This window comes from Carettochelys insculpta, chromosome 3 (genome assembly GCF_033958435.1).
Source record: "Carettochelys insculpta isolate YL-2023 chromosome 3, ASM3395843v1, whole genome shotgun sequence".
NCBI classification, from domain to species: domain Eukaryota; kingdom Metazoa; phylum Chordata; order Testudines; family Carettochelyidae; genus Carettochelys; species Carettochelys insculpta.
Genome location: NC_134139.1, coordinates 198,945,572 through 198,967,211, shown reverse-complemented (window position 1 = coordinate 198,967,211; position 21,640 = coordinate 198,945,572).

Sequence of the window (21,640 nt, the reverse complement as noted above, 5' to 3'; positions counted from 1 at the left end):
GAACATGGTACCAGAACACCCGACCCTGGAACATTCCACAGATAAGAAAGAACAGCCCGACCCATCCCAATGACAGGGGCAGAAGGGTAATATGATGGATAGAGTTGTTTTGTTCAAACCAACATGTACAAGGTGAGAGGCAGCACCTGACTACGTAGAAGGGTTGTACCTCAATATATCAGGAGTGATGTGTAAATTGTTTGTACCTGTGTATAAAAATGTACTTCTGGGATGTGGTCTGGGTCCGGCCGAGGGGGCAGTGGTAAGTCCTGGCACTGACTGAGCCGAGTCCATTGACCGTGGGGGCATATTTGTAGTATGCCCTGACTTAGACTCAGAAGTCTACAGGGAACTACTATTGTGTCCAATACGGCAATAAACCTGGCCGAAGTGCCTTCGCACCTTACTAGACTCTGTGGTCATTGGGGGTTCTCTTCGGGTCTGCTGTGTTGGCTATCTGCAGAGCTGGGGCAGCGCACAGAGGGAACACACGCACGCAGCCGAGTGATACCAACATTGGAGAGAGCAGAGCACCACGCTGGTGGCATCTAACAAAGACTAACAACATAATTTATTACAAAGTAAAATTAAAATAAATTATTTTGTTAGTCTTTAAAGTGCACACCAAATTCCCTCCCATGGATACTTAAGGCTGTTTAATACTGTAGGGAATATTTCAGGAATATCTTGCAATCTTGGTTTGTCCAGTACTTGCATCCCCAAGCTTTCACTTCTCCATTTCATTCTGGTAGAAAGATATTTTCCCTCTATGCCTACACAAACCTATGGCCTTATGTGTTTCCGTGGTGACAATTTTTTTAAAAGTTCACTACTGCTTTCTTGTAGAGGACAATGCCAATAAAGTCACCAGTTTGAAATGAGAGAGAAAAATGAATACTTTTTGTTTCATGGCAAATACTTTACACTCCTCTAGGGCTACACCTACATAAGAACATAAGAATGGCCATACTGGGTCAGACCAAAGGTCCATCCAGCCCAGCATCCCATCTGCCGACGGTGGCCAATGCCAGGTGCCCCAGAGAAGGAGAACAGAAGACAATGATCAAGTGATTTATCTCCTGCCATCCATCTCCTGCCCTTGTTCTGAAGGCTAGGGCACCATACTTTATCCCTGGCTAATAGCCATTTATGGACCTAACCTGCAAAAATTTATCAAGCTCTTTTTTAAACCCTAATAGAGTGCTGGCCTTCACAGCCTCCTCGGGCAAGGAGTTCCACAGGTTGACTGTGCGCTGTGTGAAGAAAAATTTCCTTTTATTAGTTTTGAACCTACTACCCATCAATTTCATTTGGTGTCCCCTAGTTCTTGTATTATGGGAAAAGGTAAATAATTTTTCTATATTCACTTTCTCCACACCATTCATGATTTTATATACCTCTATCATATCACCCCTCAATCGCCTCTTTTCCAAACTGAAAAGTCCCAGTCTCTCTAGCCTCTCCCCATATGGGACCCGTTCCAAGCCCCTAATCATCTTAGTCGCCCTTTTCTGAACCTTTTCTAATGCCAATATATCTTTTTTGAGGTGAGGAGACCACATCTGCACGCAGTACTCAAGATGTGGGCGTACCACAGTTTTATATAGGGGAAGTATGATATCTTTTGTCTTATTATCGATCCCTTTTTTAAAAATTCCTAACATCCTATTTGCCTTACTAACTGCCGCTGCACACTGCGTGGATGTCTTCAGAGAACTATCTACTATAACTCCAAGTCCTGGGACCGATCCTCTTCAACTTGTTCATCAATGATCTAGAAAATGAGGTAAGCAGTGAGGTGGCAAAGTTTGCAGATGACACCAAGTTGTTCAGGACAGTCAAAACCAAAAGGGATTGTGAAGAACTACAAAAAGATCTCAGCAAACTGAGTGATTGGGCAGCAAAATGGCAAATGAAATTTAATGTGGGTAAGTGTAAGGTAATGCATGTTGGAAAAAATAACCCAAATTACACGTACTACATGATGGGGTCAAATTTAGCTACGACAGATCAGGAAAGGGATCTTGGAGTTATAGTGGATAGTTCTCTGAACACATCCATGCAGTGTGCAGAGGCAGTTAGTAAGGCAAATAAGATGTTGGGAATTATTAAAAAAGGGATCGATTAATAAGACAAAAGATATCATACTTCCCCCTATATAAAACTATGGTACGCCCACATCTTGAGTACTGCGTGCAGATGTGGTCTCCTCACCTCGAAAAAGATATATTGGCATTAGAAAAGGTTCAGAAAAGGGCGACTAAGATGATTAGGGGCTTGGAACGGGTCCCATATGGGGAGAGGCTAGAGACTGGGACTTTTCAGTTTGGAAAAGAGGCGATTGAGGGGTGATATGATAGAGGTATATAAAATCATGAATGGTGTGGAGAAAGTGAATATAGAAAAATTATTTACCTTTTCCCATAATACAAGAACTAGGGGACACCAAATGAAATTGATGGGTAGTAGGTTCAAAACTAATAAAAGGAAATTTTTCTTCACACAGCGCACAGTCAACCTGTGGAACTCCTTGCCAGAGGAGGCTGTGAAGGCCAGCACTCTATTAGGGCTTAAAAAAGAGCTTGATAAATTTTTGCAGGTTAGGTCCATAAATGGCTATTAGCCAGGGATAAAGTATGGTGCCCTAGCCATCAGAACAAGGGCAGGAGATGGATGGCAGGAGATAAATCACTTGATCATTGTCTTCTGTTCTCCTTCTCTGGGGCACCTGGCATTGGCCACCGTCGGCAGATGGGATGCTGGGCTGGATGGACCTTTGATCTGACCCAGTATGGCCATTCTTATGTTCTTATGATCCCTTTCCTGATCTGTTGTAGCTAAATTTGACCCCATCATGTAGTACGTGTAATTTGGGTTATTTTTTCCAACATGCATTATCTTACACTTACCCACATTAAATTTCATTTGCCATTTTTGCTGCCCAATCACTCAGTTTGCTGAGATCTTTTTGTAGTTCTTCACAATCTGTTTTGGTTTTGACTGTCCTGAACAACTTGGTGTCATCTGCAAACTTTGCCACCTCACTGCTTACCTCATTTTCTAGATCATTGATGAACAAGTTGAACAGGATCGGTCCCAGGACTGACCCCTGGGGAACACCACTAGTTACCCTTCTCCATTGTGAAAATTTACCATTTATTCCCACCCTTTGTTTTCTGTCTTTTAACCAATTCCCGATCCATGAAAGGATCTTTCCTCCTATCCCATGACCGCCTAATTTACATAAAAGCCTTTGTTGTGGGACCGTGTTAAAGGCTTTCTGGAAATCTAGGTATATTATGTCCACTGGGTGCCCCTTGTCCGCATGCTTATTAACCCCTTCAAAGAATTCTAATAGATTAGTTAGACACAACTTCCCTCTGCAGAAACCATGCTAACTTTTGCCCAACAACTCGTGCTCTTCTACGTGCCTTGCAATTTTATTCTTTACTAGTGGTTTCTACTAATTTGCCTGGTACTGATGTTAAACTTATCGGTCTATAATTGCCAGGGTCTCCTCTAGAGCCTTTTTTAAATATTGGCGTTATATTGGCCGTCTTCCAGTCATTTGGTACCAAAGTGGATTTAAAGGATAGGTTACAAACCACTGTTAACTCCGCAATTTCACATTTGAGTTCTTTCAGAACCCTTGGGTGAATACCGTCTGGTCCTGGAGACTTGTTTCTATTCAGCTTATCCATTAACTCCAAAACCTCCTCTAATGTCACTTCAATCTGAGTGAGTTCCTCAGATTTGTCACCTAAAAAGGCTGGCTCAGATTTAGGAACCTCTGTAACATCCTCAGCCGTGAAGACTGAAGCAAAGAAATCATTTAATCGCTCTGCAATGGTACTGTCTTCCTTGATCGCTCCTTTTATATCTTTATCGTCCAAGGGCCCCACTGCTTTTTTAGCGGGCTTCCTGCTTCTAATGTATTTAAAAAACATTTTACTATCTTTTTTTTTTTTTTTGAATTTTTGGCTAGCTGTTCCTCAATCTTTTTTGGCTTTTCTTATTACATTATGACACTTAATTTGGGGGTGTTTATGTTCCTTTCTATTTTCCTCACTAGGATTTGACTTCCACTTTTTAAAAGCTGCCCTTTTCTCTCTCACTGCCTTTTTAACATGGCTGTTTAGCCATGGTGGTTCTTTGTTAGATCTCTTACTGTGTTTTTTTATTTGGGGTATACATTTAAGTTGGGCCTCTAGTATGGTGTCTTTAAACAGTTTCCATGCAGCTTCCAGGGATTTTAGTTTAATTACTCTACCTTTTAGTTTCTGTTTAACTAGCTTCCTCATTTTAGTGTAATTCCCCTTTTTGAAATTAAATGCCAGAGTGTTTGACCGCTGCGGTGTTCTTCCCAACACAGGAATATTAAAAGTTATTATATTGTGGTCACTATTTCCAAGCGGTCCGATGGGGGCATGGTGCCTGTGGCTACACAGCATGCCGGCACTTCGAAGTTTCACACTTCAAAGTTGCCGTGAGGGAGAATTTGCCTAGTGAAGTGCTGCATAAGTATCACAGCACTTCATTAGTCATGTCCCATCACCCTGATTATCATGCCCCCTTAGAAACTGGGGGCAAGTGTAGACATAGCCTTCATGTATTTAGGGGAGGTGCTGTTTTAAATCATCTGGATTCAGCCTTGCGTTTCATTATAATACACTGGCACAACCACAGGTACCTAAAAAATCATGTAGAGGAGGATGTTACCCCATATATAGATTTTTGTTCTTTTTTTTTTTTTTTTTTCCCTCAAAAGAAAAAGAAGTTCAAGAAAGCCCATTAAATCCTTTGTGGATTTCACTATTACTGTCAGTTCTTTGCATAGAAGATGCTCGAATACTCTATCGGTTGACTAGTCTAAAAACCCAAAGTAAACAGACAGGTGAGTAGACAGTTGGTCTGTGATGATGAGGCACCAACTACCCCATCTTACTGCAGAAGAAGCCATTCGTGGTCAGCACAGATGCAAAAACTGTGCAGTATCATGAGAGGGCATTACAGCACCAGCAACCTGTGACCTTATCTAGAATCCTGTGCGCAGTTCTGGCCTCTCATGTTTAAGAAAGATGGATTCAAACAGGAACAGATTCAAAGATGGGCTGGGAATACAAAACCTAATTTTCAAAGGGGATTCAAACACCACATCTGTACAGCCCCAGTCTTCAGTCCCTGAGCTATGCTACGCAGGTTTCTCAAAATTGCAAATAGCTTCCTATTTGCATACTCTTGTGGCTAATTAGCACAGCCATGAAAGATCTAGCTATCAGCAGAGGGCGGTGACAGCAGTAAAGAGGCTGTATGGGTGTGCCTTTGCCAGCTAAACCACCTCTGTTACCAGTCCCTTCTCCCTGACACACAGCTATCAGCCTGTTCAGTTTCCTGGGTCTGCAAGCAGAAGGCAGCTGGGAACAAAGCGGCAGCCTGGTTCCCATCTCCCCCCCCCTCCCGAATTGCATGAAAATTTGAGTTACTCTGGGGCTGCACGAACACAAACTCCAACTTAACCTGTGGGTTTACTGTAGTGACCAATCATATATCATAAGGACAAAATCCAAGTACAGAGAATAGTTATTTAAGGTCCAGTTTGTGGGCACAAGAACAAATGGATATAAACTGGTCATCAATAAGTTCAGGGTCAAAATTAGGTGAAGCTTTCTAATAATCAGAGGCATGAAGTTCTGGAACAATCTTCCAAGATGTGCAGTGGAGGCAAAAATCTTAACTGGTTTCAAGACTAAGCTTGATATGCTTATGGAGGGGATAGTATGAAGGGACTGCCTATAATGGAATGTGGCCCACCAGGAACAGCCATTAGCAAAAATCCCATTAGCTGGAGATGTGACAGTAGAGGTGGAAGCCTCCAAGTTACTACCGATGGGTTTGCTAGAATGCTTTTCCAGGAAGGTGCATTTGCAACGAAGTCAAGTATTCACTTGGAGATGCCTGTGATCCATGAGAGTAAAATGGGCCTTTAGATTTATGTTGGTGAAGGTCAGTTTGATATTCCTCAGAAGTGAAGGTCACAGTAGTGAAGACTTTCCTTGCTGTGCCCTGTTAGAATGCCTCAACTTTGACCCAGGGTAGGGTGACCAGAAAGCAAAAGTGAAAAAAATTGTGATGAGGGGAAAGAGATGCCTATATAACACAAAGCACTAAATATCATGACCATCCCTATGTATCTGGTCACCCTAACCAAGTGGGTTTACCTTAAACTTGGAAGGCTCTTTGGTTTGTCTCCATGAACACAGGCTGTTTGCACTGCGAACCATATTGGAATAACATGTATCAGTCGTGCATGTGCAAAAAACCTTCCCCTCAGCAAGGTAAGCTATGCCAAACAAAGAACTGTCAAGCTTCTCCCAGCATCATAGCAATTTCTGCTCATTGGGAGTGGATTGATCTTATGTTGGCACTGACACATCAGTACAGGGGGTGCCATATTTTGTTGGCTGTAGATAAAGTAATAGTACATGAAAGCTCAGGTGCGATTCTGTCCCATGCTACCTGCTAAATGGACCCTGTTGATGCATGTTGTTGTTTTTCGTTTGTTATTATTTTGTTAAGGTTCTTCAGGCTAGCCCATTTTAGAGAGGAATAAATAAAGCCACATGAACAAACAGTAAATGTGCATCAGAGCTCATCCCCTAGCAACCTATGCCTCTCATAGCACTGGAAGGGACCTCAGGCAGCCATCAAGTCCCCTCCTCTAAGCAGGACCAAGCACTCTTCATGAAAGATTTTTTAACCTATTTACTCTAGGTCCCTAAATGGCGCTCAGAAGGGCTGAGCTCACAACATAGGGCTTCGCAGACTAATACTCAGACCACTGAGCCATTCCACCCTATGGAGGGTGGTGGCTAGGTGGGTGGAGGTGTGTGATTGCAAGGTGCAGTCAGCAAGGTGAGATTAAGACACCATCTTTCTGAAAATTAACTGTGTACATAAGCCCTTTGTTTCTCTAGTCATTCACCCCTCTGCTGCTTTATGTGTCTAAACGTGTTGCTGGATTAGCCCAGAGGCTCAGGATCTCAGCAGGACTGAGACTTGGACGACCATGGGCCTAATTCTCCATCCATACTGCCTTTGCACTGTTGTGATGCCATTGGCTTCTGTTGCACTCTCTATTTACCTGGTAAGAGAAGGGTTTAAAGCCTCCTTGAAGAAGTGGAGCTTGAGAAGGGTTATGGAACAGGATCAGTTTCACAAGGGATTAGTTCAAACCACTAATTTTTAGTGTGAATTATCATAGCTCCATGGAAGCTAATAACATCTGATTCACAAATGGTGACAAATTGCAGAAATTGCCATTAACTGGTAATCTATTGCTGAGAGGCTGTGTACTCAGACTGGTTATTCCTAGTTTCTCTAGCGACTGTATTTTGAAGATGTCGTCTGTCTGAAGAATATTACTTTGGTTATTGGGCTTCCCACGGACACTCGGGCTAGCCTGCACAGAGGAGCTTTTAGAGCTTTTGATGTTTCTTCTTCCATTTTAGGGAGTTTGTATTTTTATTTACTTGAGGCCTCACCAGCATGGCAATTTTCAGAACCATCCCAGAAATAGTTTTGTGGCCAGTGTGATATTCAATTTATTTTGCCTTTATGGAGCTAACAATGTTGTTTTGCATCTGCAGGTGGCTTTTTTTTGTTGTTGTTCATCATGAAGTTACAGGCTGCGGGACCCCTGGTAAGGCATTCTGTCCCACTTGATTGTTTACAGTTTACATATTAGCATTGATTTACCCCTTGCAAGCATGGGATGGGTTAGAGTTCATTTTTGTGCAAATGAGATGCAGATGTACATATTACACAATACTAATGTTCGTTGTGCGGTCTCTTTATGAGTGTCTTTGATAGACAATTTTTGAAGGCACAAACTCTGTTTTAATGAAGTCCAAATTAAACAGAAGCCCTGGTAATGGGATTTCAGTAGATATGGAAAGCTTTTGACTGTTAGATTGCACCCTGTTGTTTCAGGGTCAGTCTGCCATCCTGACTCATGTTGATTAATAGCTTACTGTACCTGCTGATGGTGTGCTACTTTTGACATAATTCTAGATGGCAGCATGCGGTCTTTGCAACTCCTCACCAGAAAAGGGAGTGAAAAAATTTGGCCTTATTTTTTTTTTTGAATATTTAATTTAAGTCACAGTAACAAAGGTCCAAACTCTGATTCTCTGACGCACAGTGAGTATTGTACAAGGTGTTTGTCTGGTTCCAGCAGGACTTGCCATGCAGGAAGGAGCTACATGATCTAAGGAGATTAGAATCTGGTGATGCAACAGTGCTGAAGTGAGTGATGTACTCCAGGCTTCCGTTTTGGGGAAATCCCATCCAATTCTAGAGTAGTGTCAGTGGGATTATGTCTGCAGAAGTCATCTTCAGAAAATTGGAAATTTCAGTGGATTTCCAAATGATCAATGTCAGGTCTCTAAACCAACTGGAAGGCCCCGCATTGATGCCAGAAAGACAGCAGACTCAGAGAGAGCCGAAAAGTTCAGAGACTCTCGAGGAGAATCTGTGCAGCAGCCTTGGGGGTGCCGATGTGACATCCAGATGGCAGCATCTGAGGGATACAATTTACAACACGGCCTTGTCAGTGTTTGGAAGAAGAGCTAGAAACACAAATGACTGGTTCGAAGCTAACTCCGATGAGATTCCAGCCATCAAAAAAGTGCGCTGCACTCCTGGAGTACAAACACTCACTGAGCCAGAGTGCCCTGCAAGCACTCAGCCATCAGAAAACAGTACAGCAAGCAGCCAGGCGCTGTGCCAACAACTACTGGCTCGAGCTATGCAGCAGCATCCAGACCAGTGTTGGCTCTGGTAATCTCAGGGGAATGTACGAAGGCATTAGGACCCACCCAGAACAAGATGGCACCTCTGAAATCCAAATCTGGTGAAGTCATCACTGACAAAGCCAAACAGATGGAGCGCTGGGTTGAGCGCTACTCTGAGCTGTACTCATGCGAGAACATAGTGGTTGATACAGCTCTCAATGCCGTTGAGCTCCTACCAGTAATGGACGAACTGGATCAGGAACTAACTGTGGATGAAATGAAGAAAGCCATCGACTGCATTGCAGTAGGAAAGGCCCCAGACCAGGATAGTATACCACCAGAGGTAATCAAGTGTGCCACGGACAACCTCCTGGAACCCCTGCATGAACTACTGTGCCTATGCTGGAGAGAGGGAGAGGTTCCACAGGATATGCACGACGCTAACATGGTAACCTTGTATAAGAACAAAGGAGACAGAAGTGACAAACAATTACTGTGGAATCTCCCTCCCAAGCATCATTGGTAAACTGTTCACTCGCAGCAATCTTCTGGAGTCTGCAGAGGATGATGAGAGGGCGTATCCCAAATCACAGTGAGGATTTTTTGCAGAGAGATCTACCATTGACATGATCTTCTCTCTGAGGCAGCTGAAGGAGAAATGCAGGGAGCAGAGGAAGCCAATCTATATTGCCTTCATCGACCTGACAAAGGCCTTCAACTTGGTCAGCAGGGATGGACTGTTCAAACTGCTCCAAAGGATAGGCTGTCCACCACAGTTACTCAAGATGATCCAGTCTTTCTACAAAGACATGAGAGGAACCATCCAATATGATGGCACATTATCAGATGTTTTCAGCATCAGGAGCGGCGTCAAACAAGGATGCATCCTTGCTCCGACATTGTTCGGGATCTTCTTCGCACTCCTCCTGAAGCACGCCTTTGGATCTTCAACAGAGGGCATCTTTTTGCACACAAGATCTGATGGGGAAACTGTTTAATCTTGCAAGGCTGAAAGCTAAATCTAAGGTGTGGGAAGTCCTCATCAGAGAGATGCTGTTCGCAGATGACACTGCTGTAGTGTCACACACAGAAGACCAGCTTCAGAGACTGCTGAATCAGTTCTCCAAAGCATGCAAGGACTTTGGGCTTTCCATCAGCCTAAAGAACACAAACTTATTTGGTCAGGATGTTGTTGAACCTCCATCAATCAGCACTGACAACTATACGTTAGAGGTCATCCACGAGGTCATTTACCTCGGGTCCACCATCACTGACACCCTGTCATTGGAGACTGAGCTAAACAGGAGGATCGGAAAAGCAGCCACAACTCTGTCCAAACTCAACAAGAGTGTGTGGAAGAACATCTAGTTGTACACCCACACCGAAATGCAAGTCTACAGAGCCTGCATCCTCAGCACCCTCCTTGGACCCTGTAAACCTGCCAGGAAAAGAGGCTGAACGGCTTCCACTTGTGCTGCCTCAGGTGCATCCTTGGAATATCATGGAAGGACAGCGTCCACCACTGCCATCCTTGAGCAAGCTGGAGTCCCAACCGCGCACACCTTCCTCAGGCAGTGGCGGCTCCACTGGTTTGGCCACATCCATAGGATGAATGATGGAGGGATCCCAAAAGACATCCTGTATGGCGAGCTAGCCTCTGGCAAAAGACCTCCTGGACATCCCCAGTTTTGCTACAAAGATGTTTGCAAGAGGGACCTCAGGGAGGTAGACATCAAGCTGGACAGCTGGGAGGAGCTGGCAGACGATTGCAGCAGATGGAGGCAGGAACTACTCAAGGGACTTCAGAAGGGTGAGATGAGGATGAGACAGCTTGCAGAAGAGAAGCGAGCCCACAAAGCACAGTAAGGACCTGCCAGACACCCATTACACATGCAACAGATGCAGCAAGGACTGTCACCCTCATGTGGGCCTTCACAGTCAGTCGACGCTGCAAATGATGATCCCAAATGGAACTACGAAGGGCACGATCCATAGTTTACGTAGACTGAAGGATGCCTACTACCCAACGTCAGGTGATGACGATTATTATTAATTATTAATTTAGGATAAAACAGGCAAATAATGTATGCTGAGTAAGGAACAACATGTAGATATATCTCTTTAGAAGTAGACCAGGCCCCAGATTGCGATGCAAAACAATTACTCCCCCATTTGATCCACCAAAGGGAATTAATTTGCCACTATGTGTCAAACTCAAGGTCTGTGGAGTGCATGTAGAAGAAAACAGGTTTCATGCTGTCTTATTTCCTTGTTCAGGCATGTACTCCAAATCAGAATCTAGGATGAAACCGCAGCCTCAGTGATGCTGGTTGCAAAATGTTTGACTTCAGCAGAGGCAGGATTTCAGCCTTAGCATTCCCTTGTTTATTGGTGAGGGGGACGCACAGGAGTAAATAGTGCCTGAACAGAGATCATTGGTAGATAGAAGACTAAAAGGAGACCTGCTCTAGGTACAACTCTATTAATTACTGCAATAGCTCTGTATTTTCCTTAGTTGCATTTATCCATAAGTAATTGGGAACTGGTCCCACATTTGCTCCATCTCATTCCATTTAAACCCAGTGGCATTTATCAACGGCTTCAGTCTTTCATATCTAAGCATTGTGAGTTTTACCTCTTGAAAGAAGCTTTTGAAATCAGAAAGTGCCAAACTACCTAATATTTTATTTAAGTGCAAAAAAAATTGTTGAACCCTGGGTTATTCCCTTTCCCTTAAATTGGCTAATTATTTATTAACTTATATTTTTTCAAAAACTAGGGAACTATAACTATAAGACTGTAACATCAGAAGCAAAATCCTTATTCTTTTATGATCTATCCAGAGCATGAAGGTCTTCTTCCTTTGTCTGCAGACATAGTTTATTTTCAGTTATGGTCTTTGTAAGCAATTATGGACAATAAAAGCTATACACTGCCCCAGCCCTATATATTGTCATTTTATCTGAAGTCGTAACAGAAAGGTAAACTGGCTTGTAGGACTTCGTCCTCTTGCCATTGGGACTAAAACTAAATATCCACTGACTTCATGAAATTTGGAGCACCTTTTTCAGGAGGTGGAAGGAACACAGGGACAGACTCTGAAACATTTGCTCCCATTTATAGTCCCTTACAATCTGGGCTGTCCGACAGAAGTCAACGGGCTGCTAGTGGAATGCAATAGTACTATTCAAAGAGGATCACTATGTGATCCTTTATTTGGTGGAAGAGGAGCAGTGTCACTGCAGCAAATATCTGCGTTGCAGACACAAGTCTGCTCACTCACTTATCTGCGAGTCCCAGATCAAGTCTGGTTAGAGATTCCCTTTCACTCCCTTCAGTTGGCCACAATGTGAAGACAGCATCCTCTAGGGGCCACCATCAACTATTGGTCTCATGAAAGTGGGCAGAAGTGGTCCAGGGCTTTCCAAAAAAACAGTTTTGTTTTAGAAAATGCTGATTCCACCAAATCAAAATATATGACGGGATTGGATCCATTTCAAATTGTTGAAGAAAAATGGGGGTTTGGGATGGGGACAAAGGGTTTAGGGTTAAGAAAGGGTGCTCTAGGTTTGGGGAGGCTCAGGGCTCAGGATTGAGGCGCAGGAGGGTATCCAAGCTCTGAGCTGTGGGTTGGTGTGAAGGAGGGAGTACGGGATATGGGCTGTGGGTCAGAGCACAGTAGACAGTACAGGCTCTGAGCTGGAGGTGTGGGCTTTGGGGTGGACCCAGGAATGAGGGCTTCAGGCTGCAGAAGTGTCTTCGAGCTGGGGGGATCAAGATGGGACAGTGGGTTGAGGCTCAGGCTTACCTGGGAGGCTGCCTGACAGAGAAAGTGAGGAGGGGCCACTTTTCCCTGGTCATAGTGGGGAGCAGGGGGAGGGTGGAATTGGACAGGTGTTGGAGAATTCCAGCGGGGGGTCAAGGGGCATGGAGCAGTGTGGATAGAAGATGCGGGAAGCAGAGGGCTCTCTCAATCCACCCTATTTTTTAGATAGTTGTGAGAGGATCTTTTTGTTATAAATAGCATCTTTTCTTAGTTGGTACATCTGGACACTAGGCTACTCATAAATACATTCCATTTAAATGTATTTCTGTACTTTTTGTCGGTCTTTGATATTTCCATTCATTAAAAAGTTTTTAAAGGGGAAAACATATTAGACGTTTTTCACTTGTGTCTCTTTTGGTGTTTTCTAAGACGTCTTATCCACTCTGCCTGATAATTCTCAAATGGGAAAATCTTTGTTCATGATTTGTGTTGTCTTAGGTAACTGCTGTGATGGGATGAGAGACACTAATGAGGTGAGAACATGGGCCTTGAAGAGCCAAGAGGCCCTGATTACTTCCAGCTCTCCCTTCTCATGATAAATGTTACTTAGGCATATAATTCTCTGACAAAATGTTACATGCAACACTCCTGAGAGACAGGCAAGTGAAACAGACAACCCTTTCAGGGACGTGCAAGCTTTGGGTACATCTACACTTCCCAGAAGACTGACACAGTGGCAGTCAATATTTTGGGTTTCAAATTAGTGCACCGAGTGGGTACGCACTAAATCAAACTGTCAGGGCTCCACTGGAGACCCTGGTACTCCGCGCTGTTGTGAGGAGTAAGGGAATTTGACAGGAGAGTTTCTCCCCTTGACCTCCTGCAATTCATGTAGCTTAAGTTGAGTCTATTAAATTGGTTTGTTTTTTTTTTTTTGCCACTGTGTAGGCCTGGCATAAACAAAGAAGGCTAAAGCCAGGTCTACACTGGACCTTGAGGTCAATCGTAGATACCCAATTCCAGTTACAGCAATTGCATAGCTGGAATTGACTTATCTATAATCCACTTACCTGGCTGTCCTCACTGAGGATGAGGAGTAAAGGGGTTGACTGTTAACCCCTGATTGTTTGTTTGATTTTGCATATCCCTCCTGGGTGTGTGAAATCAAACCTCAGAAGAATGTCTCTGACTGGGTTGATCTTCTGGGTAGTGAAGATATCAAGAACTCTGTGTAAGTGGCAGTGTATAATCATGCTTCCCCCTCAACAGACAAGGGACAAAACTTTGACTCAGAGTAGTAATTCAATCCCCATTTCTGTCTAGCTTTCAGGGAGAAAGTAAATTGTGCCAGTCCTGGTTTTGATTACTGCACTGCCAGGTCAACTGCACTGGCTGAAAAGCAAACAGGTATGGTCATGCTTCTGCCCATTCATTAAGCCTCCAGTGCATGTAAGTGATACAAAGCAATCCTGAAGCTACTTTCTCCCACAGACCCAATATGGATAGCTCTCAGAGGGGAAATAAGAAGCATCCCCCTGGCCCTTATTGACCTCATGCATGTGTAATGCTGACAGAGCCAGGTTATCACCAGAAGGAATTGAATCTGTGACCTTAGAGATGAAAGCTCTGTGCTATACCATACACGTTAAAGGACAGCTGGCTCTCAGGCAAGGCTGTAGAGCAGAGACTTCACTCTCCCTAGTATGTGGGCTCATTTCCTCTGGGGTTATAGATGCATGGGCCAAGCACATGCTTGAGCACAGAGATTAAGGCAAAATCCCTTTTGAAGCCATCACCAGTTTTGGTAGCTGGGGCCCAAGCTCTGGAAACTTATCTGTTCATGGCAAGGGTTAACGAGGCTAATCCAAACTCCTTTGAACTCCATGGAAAAATCTCACCTTGACTTGAGCAGGCTCCCGATGACAGGCTGTATCATGCTTCTAAAGTGTGATAAGGATTCCTGTCTGCACATGATGTACAGAGGATAGCTACTACTACTACCAGCTGCTTTGCTTAGCTCAGGTGATTGAGGCCCCTTTGAGGGCTGAAGATCCCAGATTCAAGCAATGTTGATGACCTGAAGTGGGTGTTATGCAGTTCTATCACCAACAGAATGCAATAATGTCATGGTTCCTTCTTTTCCTCAGTTTGAGTAAAGGGAATAGATAAAATAGCTACAGTACCTCTCTGTGGTGTATCTTTTGCAGAAAACAGGCTGTGAGGTGGATACAGTGACACATAGTGCATAAAGAAGAAGGAAAAAGAAAATGAGCACACTCTGAAAACCAAGATCTAACTGTGACTGAAACTTAAAACAGATGAAGAACACTTCAGTGTGCAGTGCTGCTTTGACAGCACATCTAAAGTGAAGGGAAAGACTTCTGCTTCTTGATGCTGACAGAGCAGGAGTTAAATGATGAATAATCCTAATGAAGAAACCCTTGAGGGGGACCATACAGTAGTAAACCAGATTTGAGTAATCAGCTCTCATTTAAGTTCTGCTGCTAGTTAAGAGAAATTGAATGAACTACAGTGATTCCTAATGAGCCAACCCTGTTATTCTAGGGATAATTGCTATAGTCATTCACAGTAAATAACAGTGATGTTAAATATTGCAAGTGCTAAATTCTATAAATTTTAACGTCTTTTCATCAATGGGCCGAGCAGAGTGCAAATCCCCTTTCTTCTGTGCATAAGTACACATAAAATTTAACTGAAGTCAGGCTGTGTATTTTCTGGCACAAAAAAAAATATTCTTCCCTGGAAGTTCTGTGGCTGCTACATACTAAATTTTGTAAACAAACTTTGTTCCACCACTTTGAAGTCTGCCTAACGAGTTTCCCCCAACTTAGCCAAATTATACTGTTTATAGAAAGTGCATAAATTGTAATTTAAGTAAAAAGCCTTGGAAATTTTTTATCAAAAGCATTCAAATTAGTCTCTCCCCAGGTCAGCTAATGAGTTGTCATGAGCTGGCCTTTTACTGTAGTGCACCTCCTGCAGACTAAGACAGTTAACCATGTTTTCATCAAAGGAAATGCTCATTAGTCGAGCTTTCAGAAACTGATTTGATTATAGTTTCACTTGTTAAAGTGAGAAATTTTGAGCTCATTAGGATGATTATGATTCAAGGTCATCTTTTGAAGCTAGTCCTGTCAATATAAGATAAATGGGCCCTCATCTTTTTCCCTTCTTTACGTCTGTGCTTTTTAAACTCTTCTGTGTTAAAGTTCCATAGCCATAATTAATTTTTAGCTCTTCTTTTACAAAGCTGCTTTAAAAAAAAAAGAACAAAGATTTTGGCTACCAAAAAGGCATTGAAGAACTATGGAGAGGAGGAGGAGGCTATCTTGTTTTAGAGAAATCAGAGAAAATCCTTGAAAAGTTCACTGTTTTGAAAGCCAGCCAGATTCTCCTTGACCTCTTCCAAAGTTTCTAAAAGGTACTTTGTACATATTTTTGCATGCCTTTTCATCTCAGAAGTATAAAAACTAAACTATAAAAATACCCAAGAAATACCCGTGGCTTATTAAAGATCTTCTCTTTTATGGCACATGATAAAGTTAACACCGTTTAAAGCTTCCCCCCCCACTTTAAATCCACCATTTAATCTCTAAGTGGTTACAGAGCCATTTAAACATGAAGGGAAATAGCATTCACTTCTATCCACAGATAAAGATTTGCATAGGACTTGCATCTTAAAACTAATTGGTCAGATATTACCTCTTGCATCAGCCTCAAATGAGAGGTTAAAGTTTTTTCTGCCAAGTACACTAGACTTGAAGGTGCATATTACAAACTAGAAAAGGGGAAAAAGAGTTGGTCTCTTCATTGAGGAAGGTGAGAATCGGGATGTGACATAGATTCAGATGCCACACTTTGAACCCTGAAACATGTTATGGGGATGCTATTCAGATCAGCAAGAGGTTATTTCAGGCAATCCTGGGTGCCTTACAATCCTTTGCTGATGTAGATCTCAGTCCTGGTTGTCTGTAGCCAGTGTACATGTATGCTGGTTACTCCTTGAAGGTCTGGGTGATGGAAAGCCCTTGGTTGTCAACACATTGCCCAGCTGCCTGGCTAGAGTCCCCAGACCACCATCTTTAGTTACCACTAGCCAGTTGACTACAACACACTCCCGGTCCAGAATTTCCTCAAAATTATGTGTCCTGAAGTGGTGAGCCCTCAGCTGGACTGCTCAGATAAATAGTAAGGCTCACTGTTCCATAAGAAATAAAAGTCTCTAGCAAATAATTAACTCAGTATGCATACCCTTTCCCTTCAAACAAAGCACTGATTTGCAACATACCAGGATAAAACACATTTACAAATAGAAGTGATGCCAAGCACAAGGAATAATATTAGAAAGGTTTACAAACAAAGAATTGTTTTGTTTTTTTAAAATCCTCTTTAATGGCCAATACCTAAATTTAGAAGCTATACCCATGATTCAAAGTAAGTTTTTACAAGTCTTTCTTCCTTCCATTGTTGACTTTCTTTGAGTCAGGACCTTCCAAAGAAGCTACAAAGGGCTGATTTCCCTCATCTTCCTACATGACAGATCTTTGCCTAAGAAAAGTTCTTAGATGTAGTCAGTTCCCAAAGACAATCATAGAAGAGTAGGACTGGAAGGGACCTCGAGAGGCCATTGAGTCCAGCCCCCTGCCCTCATGGCAGGACCAAGCACTTTCTAGACCATCCCTGAAAGCCATCTATCTAGCCTCTTCTTAAATATCTCCAGTGATGGAGATTCTACCACCTCCCTTGGCAATTCATTCCAGTGTTTGATCACCCTGACAGTTAGGAACTTTTTCCTAATGTCCAAACTGAACCTCCCCTGCTGCAATTTAAGTCCATTGCCTCTTGTTCTATCCTCAGAGGCAAGGAAGAACAAGTTCCCTCCCTCTGCCTTATGACACCCTTTTAGATAGCTGAAAACTGCTATCATGTCCCCCCTCAGTCTTCTCTTTTCCAAACTGAACAAGCCCAATTCTTTCAGCCTTTCTTCATAGGTCATGTTCTCTAGACCTTTGATCATTCTCATTGCTCTCATCTGGACCCTCTCCAATTTCTCCACATCCTTCCTGAACTGCAGTGCCCAGAACTGGACACAATACTCCAGTTCAGGCCTAACCAGCGCAGAGTAGAGCAGGAGAATGACTTCTCGTGTCTTGTTCACAACACACCTGTTAATGCATCCTAGAATCATGTTTGATTTTTTTTGCAACAGCATCACACTGTTGACTCATATTTAACTTGTGGTCCACTATAACCCCGAGATCCCTTTCTGCTGCACTTATTCCTAGGCAGTCCTTTCCCATTCTGTATGTGTGACACTGATTGCTCCTTCCTAAGTGGAGCACTTTGCATTTGTCCTTATTAAACTTCATCCTGTTTACCTCAGTTTATCCAGATCCTTTTGAATTATGACCCTATCCTCCAAAGAAGTTGCAACCCCTCCCAGCTTGGTATCATCTGCAAACTTAAGTGTATTTTCTATGTCAATATCTAAATCGTTAATGAAGTTATTGAACAGAACCGGTCCTAAAACAGACCCCTGTGGAACCCCACTAGTTATACTTTTCCAGCAGGATTGAAAACCATTAATAATTACTCTCTGGGTACTATTATCCAGCCAGTTGTTCACCCACCTAATAGTAGCCCCATCTAAGTTGTATTTGCTTAGTTTATTGATAAGTATATTATGTGAGACTGTGTCAAATGCTTTACTGAAGTCTAGGTATACCACATCCACCGCTTCTCCCTTATCCACAAGGCTTGTTATTCTATCAAAGAAAGCTATTAGATTGGTTTGACATGACCTGTTTTTAACAAAACCATGCTGGCTGTTCCCTAGCACCTTACCACCTTCCAAATGCTTGCAGATGATTTCTTTAATTACCTGCTCCATTATCTTTCCTGGCACAGAAGTTAAGCTGACTGGCCTGTAGTTTCCTGGGTTTTTCTTGTCCCCCTTTTTATAAATGGGTACTGTATTTGCCCTTTCCAGTCTTCTGGAATCTCTCCCATCTCCCATGATTTTCCAAAAATGATTGCTAAAGGCTCAGATACCTCTTCTATCAGCTCCTTGAGGATTCTAGGATGCATTTCATGAGGCCCTGGTGATTTGCAGACATCTAATTTTTCTAAGTAAATTTTAATTTGTTCTTTTCTTATTTCAACTTCTAAACCTAACCCTTTTCACTAGCATTCTCTGTCAGGCATTCCTTCAGATTTCTCAGTGAAGACCGAAACAAAGAAATCATTAAACATCTCTGCCATTTCCAAATTCCCTGTTACTGTTTCTCCCTCGTCACTAACCAATGGCCCTACCCTCTCCTTGGTCTTCCTCTTGTTACCAATGAATTTGTAAAAAGCCTTCTTGTTTCCCTTTATGCTTGTAGCTAGTTTGAGCTCATTTTGTGCCTTAGCCTTTCTAATCTTGCTCCTGCATGCTCGTGTTGTTTGCCTATATTCGTCCTTTGTAATCTGTCCTAGTTTCCATTTCTTATACGATTCCTTTTTCATTTTGAGACCATGCAAGATCTCCTGGTTAAGCCACGGCAGTCTTTTGCCATGTTTTCTATCTTTCCTGAGCAGCGGGATAACTTGCTTTTGGGCCCTTAATAATGTCCCTTTGAAAAACTGCCAACCCTCCTCAGCCGTTTTTCCCCTCAGTTTAGCTTCCCATGGGACCTTACCTACCAGCTCTCTGAGTTTACCAAAATCTGCCTTCCTGAAATCCATTATCTCTATTGCACTATTTTCCGTTCTACCCTTCCTTAGAATTGTGAACTCTGTGATTTCATGATCACTTTCACCCAAGCATCCTTCCACTTTCAAATTCTAAATAATTTCCTCCCTATTTGTTAAAATTAAACCTAGGACAGCTTCATAGCCTGTTGGTTAACAGATCCATCTTTCTTGTCTTGCAAAAGCTTTTACCTTGAGTGTCTAGGAATGGATTCCAAAGATTGCTTCTGTCTTTGCTTATATCTTCCAAAGTTCAATGATGTTGTTAGTTTGATAGCTGTGTTTACCTAGCACCTAAATGACTCTTTGCTGTCTCTGCATGATGACAAAACTGGTCAGAGAAACAAATGCAAATAATTTTTCTAGGGAATGCTTTTTTACCAACTAAAGATATGTCTGTCTTAAGTTCATTTTTGTCACATTCCAGCACATATCCTTTACTGTTAAAACCACACACCATAAATACTTCATGAAGGAATATTAATGATGTGCATTAGTTATTAGATTTTCAATGGCATGTTACATGACATTTTTTTAATCCAGATTATAACCCTAATGAATTGGGATGTACTGAATTGGTCAGCTCACCTGGCACTCTTTACCTGAAGAATTGGGTCTGTCCCACGAAAACTCATCACCTAATAAATTATTTTGTTAGTCTTTAAAGTGCTACTGGATGGCTTTTTTGTTTTTACCTGATACCATTCGTTAATGTATTCCATGTGCTAAGAAAATATGTAAGATTTGCTTTATAACTTTGCAAATGTTTGTCCTGAATTTGTGAGCTCAGGCACATCCACCCCAATTCATGACCCCATCATACCTGAGAAATGCAACTTTCAAGGTAAATTGTTATGTGGATTTTCAATTTGAATGAAGGAAATAAACAAAGCCCTAGGAAAATTTTCTATCTTTTTGGCAGTTTAAATTCTGAAGAGCTCTAAACTGAATCCAGAGGTCCTAATGTTTTGACCAGAAAGACAATTTGAATTGACTCCAGCTATGTTACTCTGATGATTTAGATGGTACACACTGAGTTTCTCTAATTCAGTGCCCTCAGGATCTGACTGGTGCTAGATGGGAGAATTTAGTGGACTACGGGATGTCAGTTCTGTCTGGCAGCCTTAACAACACTTCCATTGCTTACTGGGATCTAAGAAGACATTTAGGGGTAAATTACAGCTAAATAACAGCATAGAACACAGAGGTGGAACTGGAGGGGTTATAAACAAACTTAATGGGGCAATGGTAAACTTGGCTGCACCCATGATAAGTGGTCACCTGGCTAACAAAAGTCATGCTGGATTATGGATGTTGCCGGATGAGAGAGTACCAGACTAGAAAAGTTCAACCTGTAACTCATTTGCACATATGTGTTTGCGTGCTTTAACCTGTAAGTAAATCTCCTATTTCTCTTTCTAGTTAATAAATCTTTGGATAATTTATTACAAGTTTGGCTCCAGAGAGTTTCTTCGCTGTAAGATGTGGGGCAAGTGACTGGTCTCTGGGGCCTTGAAGCAACCTAAATATGATCAAAACAAAAAGCAGTCAAGTAGCACTTTAAAGACTAGCAAAACAGTTTATTAGGTGAGCTTTCGTGGGACAGACCCACTTCTTCAGACCATATCCAGACCAGAACAGACTCAATATTTAAGACACAGAGAACCAAAAACAGTAAGCAAGGACGACAAATCAGAAAAAGATAATCAAGGTGAGCAAATCACAGAGCGGAGGGGTGGGGGGGAAGATCAAGAATTAGATTGAGTTAAGTATGCAGACGAGCCCCTATAGTGACTCAAAGTTCACATCACGATTTAAACCATGTGTTAATGTTCCGAATTTGAATATAAATGTCAATTTGTCCACTTCCCTTTCTACAAAGGAGCGATAATTTCTTTTCAGTAACACACATACCTTGAGGTCATTGACAGAATGCCCCATTCCATTAAAATGTTGACTAACTGGTTTGTGGATCTGGAGTGTTTTGATGTCTGTTTTGTGCCCGTTGACCCTTTGTCTAAGGGAGTTAGAAGTCTGTCCAATATACAAAGCATCTGGGCATTGTTGGCACATGATGGCACATATGACATTAGTAGAGGAGCATGAGAAAGTGCCCGTGATTCTGTGAGTAACCTGGTTAGGTCCAGTGATGCTATTTCCAGAGAAGATATGTGGACAAAGCTGGCAGTGGGCTTTGTTGCAGGGAAAGGTTCCAGGACTGGTTCCTGATAAGGCCATCCTTGCCCCAATGGATGTAGAGGCTCTGTACGCTAATACAGAGCTAATATGCTAATAATAACGTGGACCTACATTCCCCAGCGGGAGATCC